Genomic DNA, 8,455 nt, shown 5'->3' with positions numbered 1-8,455 from the left:
TTTGCTGTTCCCAAGAGACAAAGCAACTGAACAGATTTTACGGTACAATCTCTAAAACCTAAACAAAGAACTTTGAATATAAGGAAACTGGGGCCACACTTGCCATGGTATATGGTATGACTTCAATAATAAAGACTATGCATTAGGGGGTGTAAAAGCTTTATTACTATATCCAGAAGTTCCAATGTTTGCCATTATAAAAGGAGTACTTTGCCTTAATGACTTTAAACACACGCCATAGTGGTGTTATTAACTGCAAGGGGAATTATCAGTCATTGTTTTGAAATGTAATTCCAAATTATTACTCTGAGCCAGAGTTTTTTGTTTTTTTTCCAACAGCATGTTTATTCCTTAAGATTTACACTTTTTTTCTGCTGTATAAAATGCTAAATAAAAGTAAAACAGCTAATCATGGCTTGCCAAATTTGTACACATCTATAGATGGGCCAACTCCTTCAGTTTATCCCCGGTTTATCACCAGCTATTGTCAGCATTGAAAAGAAAGACTTTCCTTTTGCCAGAGGCCATTCACAAACATCTGTTGATGCTCCAAAATGAAGCCAATGGCTCCTTTTTTTTTCTACCAGGATTTATGTTCTTTAAATTTAATGAGGTGACTTGAGGCAGAGAAGTCTCCCACCCCCACCTCCACTCGTAGACAGATCCTTGGGGGATATATATGCCCTGTTGTACATGCACATCAACTCTTGTTTCTGCCATTTACTCAACACGATTGATCCCTTAAATGGTGCAAGAGGAGGAATGCTTTTAAAACAGGCACAAACCAACAAGGAGAGATTCCACATCTTTAGTCCCTTCTCTAACCCTCTGCTGTACGGTCAAAGGTTGCGTCCCAATTAGGGGATTCGCAGGTGAAAAGGAAGGTAAAGAAAAGGGAATGAAAGGAAAGTGTGGAAAAAGAAAAGAAGCACAAGGGAAGGGAACACAATAGGGGTAAAGGAGAACAGAAAAACGTGTTTTCTGGGCTCCTGCCTGTATCCTCTTACTACAGAGTGAGGTAGAGTGACACAGAGGGTCTCTACACACTGGTACTCAAAAGGGTCATTCCTTTGAGGGGCTGGTTTCCATGGCAAGGGTTGCCGTGGTGAGGGGAGGCCCTTGATGGTCCCAATGGGGGCAGTAGGCACAGTCAACCCTTGAAAACAACCCAGACAGTCCAGATAGGAGATACTTGTGAATGAGAAATACTCTACGGTGCATTATAAGGGGGGAGAGAAGCAAATTTCATATCTTTATCATTATTACTTTTGTATTATTGTTTCATTTGGAAATGTAAATGGTTTTCTGTCATTAGACTAATCAAACAACTAAGTAATTAAAAAGGTGGTTAACACAACTCGGAAAAGCCAAAGTCGGTACCCTGAGTTTATTATTGGATTAGCCCTTAATTATATCCTACATCTCTCTTCATCTTCCTCCGTCTGTTACATATCTAAGAGCGGATGTTAGATTTGCTGGTAAGTCCCTGTTCAGACGTACTCAGTGGCGGTCACAGTAAAACCCCTTCCTGGAAGCTGGCCAGGGGGGTCCACACACACTCAGCTGCTGTGTTCCAGCGATCCAGTTAAAAAACAGCCTTACAGGAACGTGATGTACCATCAATGTGCATCTGTTTCTACGTTTCACACTGGCTTTACAGAGCTGCTGTGTGTGAAGTTCCTATAAATCTGGGGGGGTGGGGGGTTCCATTCATCCAATACGACCCTGACAAGCAGATGCACACAGGAACAGAGATGGACACATAAGATATGGTCTGGTTTTGTTTAGGAAGCTCCAGGCCCTGAATCATTGGCAGACTTAATATTTACATGACATTAGATTCCTTAACCCTTGTGTTGTCTTCATGTCAACCATGAACTTGTTGTCCTTCCTGGTTCAAATTAAAAAAAAAAAAATTTTTCGCCAATTATTTGACGCTTTCAAAAAGGTTTTTTGTCACTTTTCTCAACACTATTTTAATTCATGATCAATAAACCTAATTTATATGACATTATACATACTTTTTGAGTTAAAAAAAGCAGAAATTATGAATTATTTTGACTAATTAAGATCAGAGGATGCAAAAGCACTACTTTAATTCTTGTGTTTACCAGAGATGTGCTCGTACGTTTCTTGGAAATAAGTCATTCAGCATGAAAAAAGCATAAAACATGACTAATCGACTAAAGAAATCTAAGTTGACTAAGACCAAAACAACCGATTAGTCGACTAATCGACTAAGAGGGAGCAGCCCTAATAACCACAGACTGGTACATATCAAAGTTTGGTCATGATGCTGTTTTGAAACCAATAAAAAAAACTTTTTTCAAATGCTATAAAATTGAATAAAACACAAGTTATCAATTAATTTTACCTGTGAACAATGTTGTATCTAGGTTCCATACAACGTACATGCATGCATCCATGTTATTTTGGGCAATTCGGTTGAAACAAACCCATATTTCTGATATAAAAAACTTTGAAAACGGGTCAAACTTGAACCGTGGGAAACACAAGCGTTACTGGATCATCTGAAAAACACACATTGATATGCAATTGAGAAAAAGAAAAGTTCAAAAAAAAGCATAAAGAAAGATATAGGGTCTGTATGTTCCAACAGTCCAGGGACTTCAACAATGACGCTCATTGATTCCTCCAGTACACTTCACCCGATGTTTTAGCCTACAATTGCTGCCAGTCCTCTGTTTGCAAAAGGATGGGGAGAACACAATCTAGCTGTTTAGCTTGAACATCTGGAAATCATAAAGGCTCGGCGCTTCATAGCTCATAGCCGTTATGCTAGGCTAACTAGAGGTCCCTGGCCCATTCAGGAAGACGCTAAGGCTCATTAGTGGTTTCTTCCCACCGTTGGCTCGGGTCAGGGTCCAAAAAACCAGAACCAGCCTCCAAAGTAACTGCTGTATGTAGTGCTGCCTTTATTACATGAGTTAGGCTACTATTAAGTCTTAAAATAGTTCTGTCTTTGATGGACAAGTGAGAAAAAGATTTTTTCCTCTTTCAAGAACTCACCTGTAGTTCAAAAACAAATTTTTCTCTGAAGTATCCTGACCACCAAAAACACACTGTTGGTGTCCGTCAATAAAAATGCATTTAATGGAAAGTTACTTTACACTTTTGACTGCAAGGTCAATAAAATCCAGCCAAGCTTTAGTGCTTTGCAAACATTAAAACAGATGCGGGACGCAGTTGGCTACACATAGAAACATACACAGTCATAATATTATCCAGAATATGTCAACAGCCCAGTTGCCTGCATTCTTGTGGGGCAATTAGGGGTGTGAAACAGACAACATCAAGTAAAAGCTGGACTATATGTCATAACCCGGCGAAGACAGAGACGCATAAACTTCCTGTAATAGCTCTGTGTGAACATCCAGCAAATGTTTTCCTTGGAATGTGCTTTCGGGCACTTTTCCACACAAACCGATCTAAATAAAGAAAGCTTTCTGGGGGAGGGAAATAAGTTTGAGGAACATAGATCAACATCGTGTGGGTTTGCTGTACTCGAGCCAAGTCAACCTTGTACACACTGTGGTCAGCAGCGTTGTATTCTTTGTCTCTCAGAAATAGACGTCTTCCCTGCTCACTCCTGGACTTCTACAGCCTCTCGTGTACAAACCCGCCATTATTGCGCTGACCTCATGGATTAGCTAACGTTGTTACGACACAACATCGGAAGCGGGAGCGATCAGAGAATATTATAGACGCCAATATCTGTGTGTAAGAATGCCCCGAATGAGTGTCCTCTCTGTCGAAGGGCATCATTCCGTAAGGAATGAAATGTGACAATGGCTGTCAGGGCTCGTTTGGGAGACTAGTTAGCCGTAGATGGAGATGTTACAAGGGCAAACAGGAGGCCTGAATGGTTACAGAGACTGTCCTGTACTGAGGAGGTCACAGAATGGATCTTAGCGCCAGATTAAAGGTTTTTTTAAAAATGCAATAAACTCAACACCTGTGTCCTCGACAATGAACTTCAAGAATCCTAATTTAAGACACACTGGGCTGCATTTTGACAGCTGTTTCAACATCATCTGGAGTCCAGATTGTAGGTGCTGTTTAAATGTGATACAATACAAATAACCACAGCGCTTAGCAGCAGATTTCTGCCACCTTAGCTGCTACCTAACAGCTTTCTCTGCCGGCGAGTAAATGTCCAACCGTCCTCTTTTGTTCCAGCATGTTGGTTTGCCCCGATGTCCCTTTAAGAGCCACATTCTTTTTCAAAGAGCCCTTGAGCAAGACACTGACACCTGGCCTGTTCAGTATTTGAAAGGAGACTTGGAAAAGTGCGTAATCAACTTGATTTCACCTTGGAAAATGGATGATGTTGGTGCACATATGATGGCAGCACAACACCTCAAACTGTCAATTATTTAGGTCCCATTCTTTGATTTACTCCCCATCGACAATGTTATTCTTCTACTGTATTTCCAACAAAAAGCACTGAAGTGTGCCAAGCGGTGTGTGTGGGTCTGCTCCACATGCAGGTCAGTGGGCCGTTTGGTTCCTCTTACGTATGCGAAATAGATTAGGGTTCCTCTCACAGTCAAGACTTAATCATGTGCCAAAGCACAGTTCTGCCAGATCCCATTGGACACTTGTAGTGCAAAAGGCCTCAGACGGTAGGAGCAGCAGGGGACAAAGATGCATCAAGTCCTCAAACACCTGTGACTGTGGCACTAGACCACAACAGTGTTCACCTACGTCACTGATGCTGAACCAGAGTGCACGCAAACACACACTAAAAAGATCCACATCACCACTTAAATACCGCCCCCGAATCCCATCATGGCTATCATTAAACCGAACGCTCTTCTTCGCAAACAAGCAAAACTGACATCAGACCATCAATCCACAAACAAATCCAGAAACTGATCTTTGCCAAACATTGTTCCAATACAAGTCCTTCCCAGGAGGAAGAAAGCACCAGCCAATACGGCGTGTCTTAATTTCAGTGGAGCGCAGAGTGGTTCTGTGGTTTCAGGATTTTGACGGCGCACCTAACCAGAATTGACGTTGGGAAATGTACTTAACGTTGCCGTGTGGTGCAGGGAGGTGGATTGGGTTTCCTAGTGGTTGGAAAAGCAGAAAGTGGCTAAATGTATGGCTCTCTCACACACACACACACACACACACACACACACACACACACACACACACACACACACACACACACACACACACACACACACACACACACACACACACACACACACACACACACACACACACTTATAACTCACATGTACACAGAAGGAGTACACCAGATTTAAATAAGTTGTATTTTTATAGCTTATGCAAGTAAACACACCAACCCAACCTGTTGCTACGAGATTAAGGTCATTTCAATTACTTTATCAGTGATTAGACACAGCCCAATCTGGCCTGAAAGAGGTTGGTCCTAAGAGGAGAAGTAGGTGAAACCTGATGCACATCTCGACTGTAATACACTTTGTCAACCTCCATTTGGCCCAAGCTAAGAAAATCATAATCTACGTACGTATGTATCTACGTGGATTCATGTTTCCAGTTTATGCCTTGGCAGGCCACACTGATATGAATATACTGTACGTGTGGTCATATACAGTATGTACATCTTTCTGCCTCTTTTATGCATTGTGTGAGATGTTAATTTACACCCACCAACCACCAAGTTTAGCCTTAAAGGTCCAATGTGTAGGAATTTCTCCCATCTAGCGTTGAGATCATATATCGTAATCAACTCTCTCTCAAAGTACGTATTACAGCTACGGTAGCCTTCACGCTTCAAAAAGCCGGTCTCTTGCTCTTTTCAATATCATTTTTCTTTTTGGATTTTAGGCGGAGCAGTATGTCCTGTATGTCCCTTACCGGCTAACGTATTTCAATATGGCGCATGAATATGGAGTGTCTACCCCAGTTCATGCGAATGCAAATGTAAAATTTCAAGCCAAAAGTATTACTTGGAATTGATGGTGGTGGTAAATAGTCATGAAAAATGACAAGTTTGTGAACGGACAGCACAGGTTTTGATAATGAACAACTAAACACGTTACACACTGGACCTTTAAATCAATAATCAATAAAAGTCAACATCACGCTGTAAAAGGACTCCTAACTTTAACAGAAAAGGCACTTGGCAAAGGTAGGACACATTTTAAAGGATTTTTTTCATTGGCACATAAGATAATAGTTAATGTACTCTTCAATCATGCCATTAAAACAAATTCCTTCTACTTTGTTATGAAATTAAATTTAAATAAAACAAGCAAACAGGGTGTACACGTTATTTCAACCATAAACCAAGAAGAAAGCTGACTGAATGCAGGAATGAGATGCAAAACATACCTGTTCTCAAGAGAAATCTACTTTCACCGCAACACCTAAATCTCATGAGGTGTGAGTCAAAACTGACCCTATTGTGAACCAAGAGAGACTGCATTCAAATTGTCATTATATACTGTATCTTATGGGTCTTATGAGACAGCAAGCGGAATGTGCCAATACAAAAACTGGAGGGCAGATTCTTTTTCAGAAAAGGAATGTTTTCACATCCAGACATTGGTAATCTACGGCTCCTCCTGCTTCTCCTCACCATGTAGAGGCTGAGAAGGAGGCAGGTTTGAAACAGAATTATGCTTGAAATGGAAGTCTGGACATTGGTAATCATTGTCTATGACTGCAAAATAAATAAATAAATAAATAAATAAATAAATAATATATATATATATATATATATATATATATATATATATATATATATATATATATATATATATATATAAATAAGACATTACAACCCATCAGGGCAGAGTTCCATTATAGCCATTTGGTTATTAGGAGGCTCACTGCTGTCATAACACAGGCTAATAACTGCAATCAATTTAACTTAACTACACAACATGAATGTTATTAAAATGAATGTGTTTAAATATGTACATCCAAGGTAAGCCATGGTACCTTTTGCTGATGCAAGCTGGTAATTGACTGCAAGGGCAATTGGCTGTGGCAGACAAGATGCCAAAAAACAAGCTGGGCTACTCCCATATCCACAAGGCATGACCATGGGCAAGACATGAGCCAATATACTGTATACAATGTACAGAGATGACTACGGTTAAAATAATCTACTCCTCCAAATGTTAAATTCCCTGCCCTTTCTTCACAGGTTAGCCTGCCCCCCCCCACCCCTGTAGGCTACTGCAGTGAATAGCTGAGGGGCAGCGCCGGTTTCAGCACCATACAGGCGTGGACCAGAACAAAAGGCGCAGGCTGCTGCAGCGGAGAGACGCGCACCAGGGACGCAGCAAGCAAAGACAGCAATAAATAACCGCAAATAAAAGACAATTTAACACATTTCTGCACGTGCAAAAACACCGGAATTGTACTCCAAAACCTTCACTAGAAAGCCACGCTAAGTTACAGACGTCATCTCGAGATCCTATTGCATCTTTTTCATATCTCTAAAATTCATACATTACTGTACATCACACCATGACGCGCTCTCTCTCTCACACACACACAACAGCAGCTGAGGATTAGTGGACAGCAATGCCAACATGAATAATATACACTTGACTTTTTTGTCTTTTTTCAAAGTAACTTTCACAGCTGCCGCTGTTCCATTAAAATAGCTGAAACTCTACGCTGATGCTGGTTTGTGCAATTCTAAAGCCTCATTTGCCAGTAAAAGATAAACAAAGAGCTACAGCTCTTACCTGGAGGTTCAGGCTGCTGAGTGAGCGGCACTAATACCCTTGTGTGAGAAGAGAGATGTAGTGACAATGAAAGCGGTATTGGGCCCTCTGATCCCTCCCATCGCAAATTAAGCTACCGTAAATGCAGCAGTGTGGGCGCAACGGAATCCTGTGGCTGCAACATGCATGACAGGGCAATCCCTTCTTGCGGTTTAAATGAAATGTGTGCGCAACGTGTTCTGAGTGCAAATAGGCAACAAATCCATGCACAGAGTTAGTCACAGAAATACTCTGACATGAAGCAGGGCAGAACAGCCAGCAGGTGCCGAGACAGTCACATGTCGAGTCATTTTTAAAGAGCTTTATTCTGCATCTCCATTATGGGCTGCTTTTGCTGAAAAGGGGGAAAAGCAATGTGTCCGCAGTGGAAATGAGTGCAGAGCTGAAGCACCGGGGTGTGGCTGTTGCTGAGGAAACACTGAGAAAGGGGGGGGGGAAGGGGATCAAGTGGATGCGATGCCAAGGAGAGAGTGGGAAGGAGGGGCAGGGAAAGGAAGGAGGGGGAAGACAGAGGAAGAGAACTATAAGGAGAAGATGAGAGAGAGAGAGAGAGAGAGAGAGAGGGGTGGAAGAAGCATCAGTGAGCAGTAGCTGCACTTCTGTCCCCCCCAGGTGAGGCGTGGTGGGAATGCTGTCTGCCACCTCAACTGGTACTGATGGGGGGCTTTCGAGCATCAGGGAGTCAAACTGGCATT

This window comes from Perca flavescens, chromosome 24, assembly GCF_004354835.1.
Source record: "Perca flavescens isolate YP-PL-M2 chromosome 24, PFLA_1.0, whole genome shotgun sequence".
Classification (NCBI taxonomy): domain Eukaryota; kingdom Metazoa; phylum Chordata; class Actinopteri; order Perciformes; family Percidae; genus Perca; species Perca flavescens.
This window is presented reverse-complemented; position numbering follows the sequence as displayed.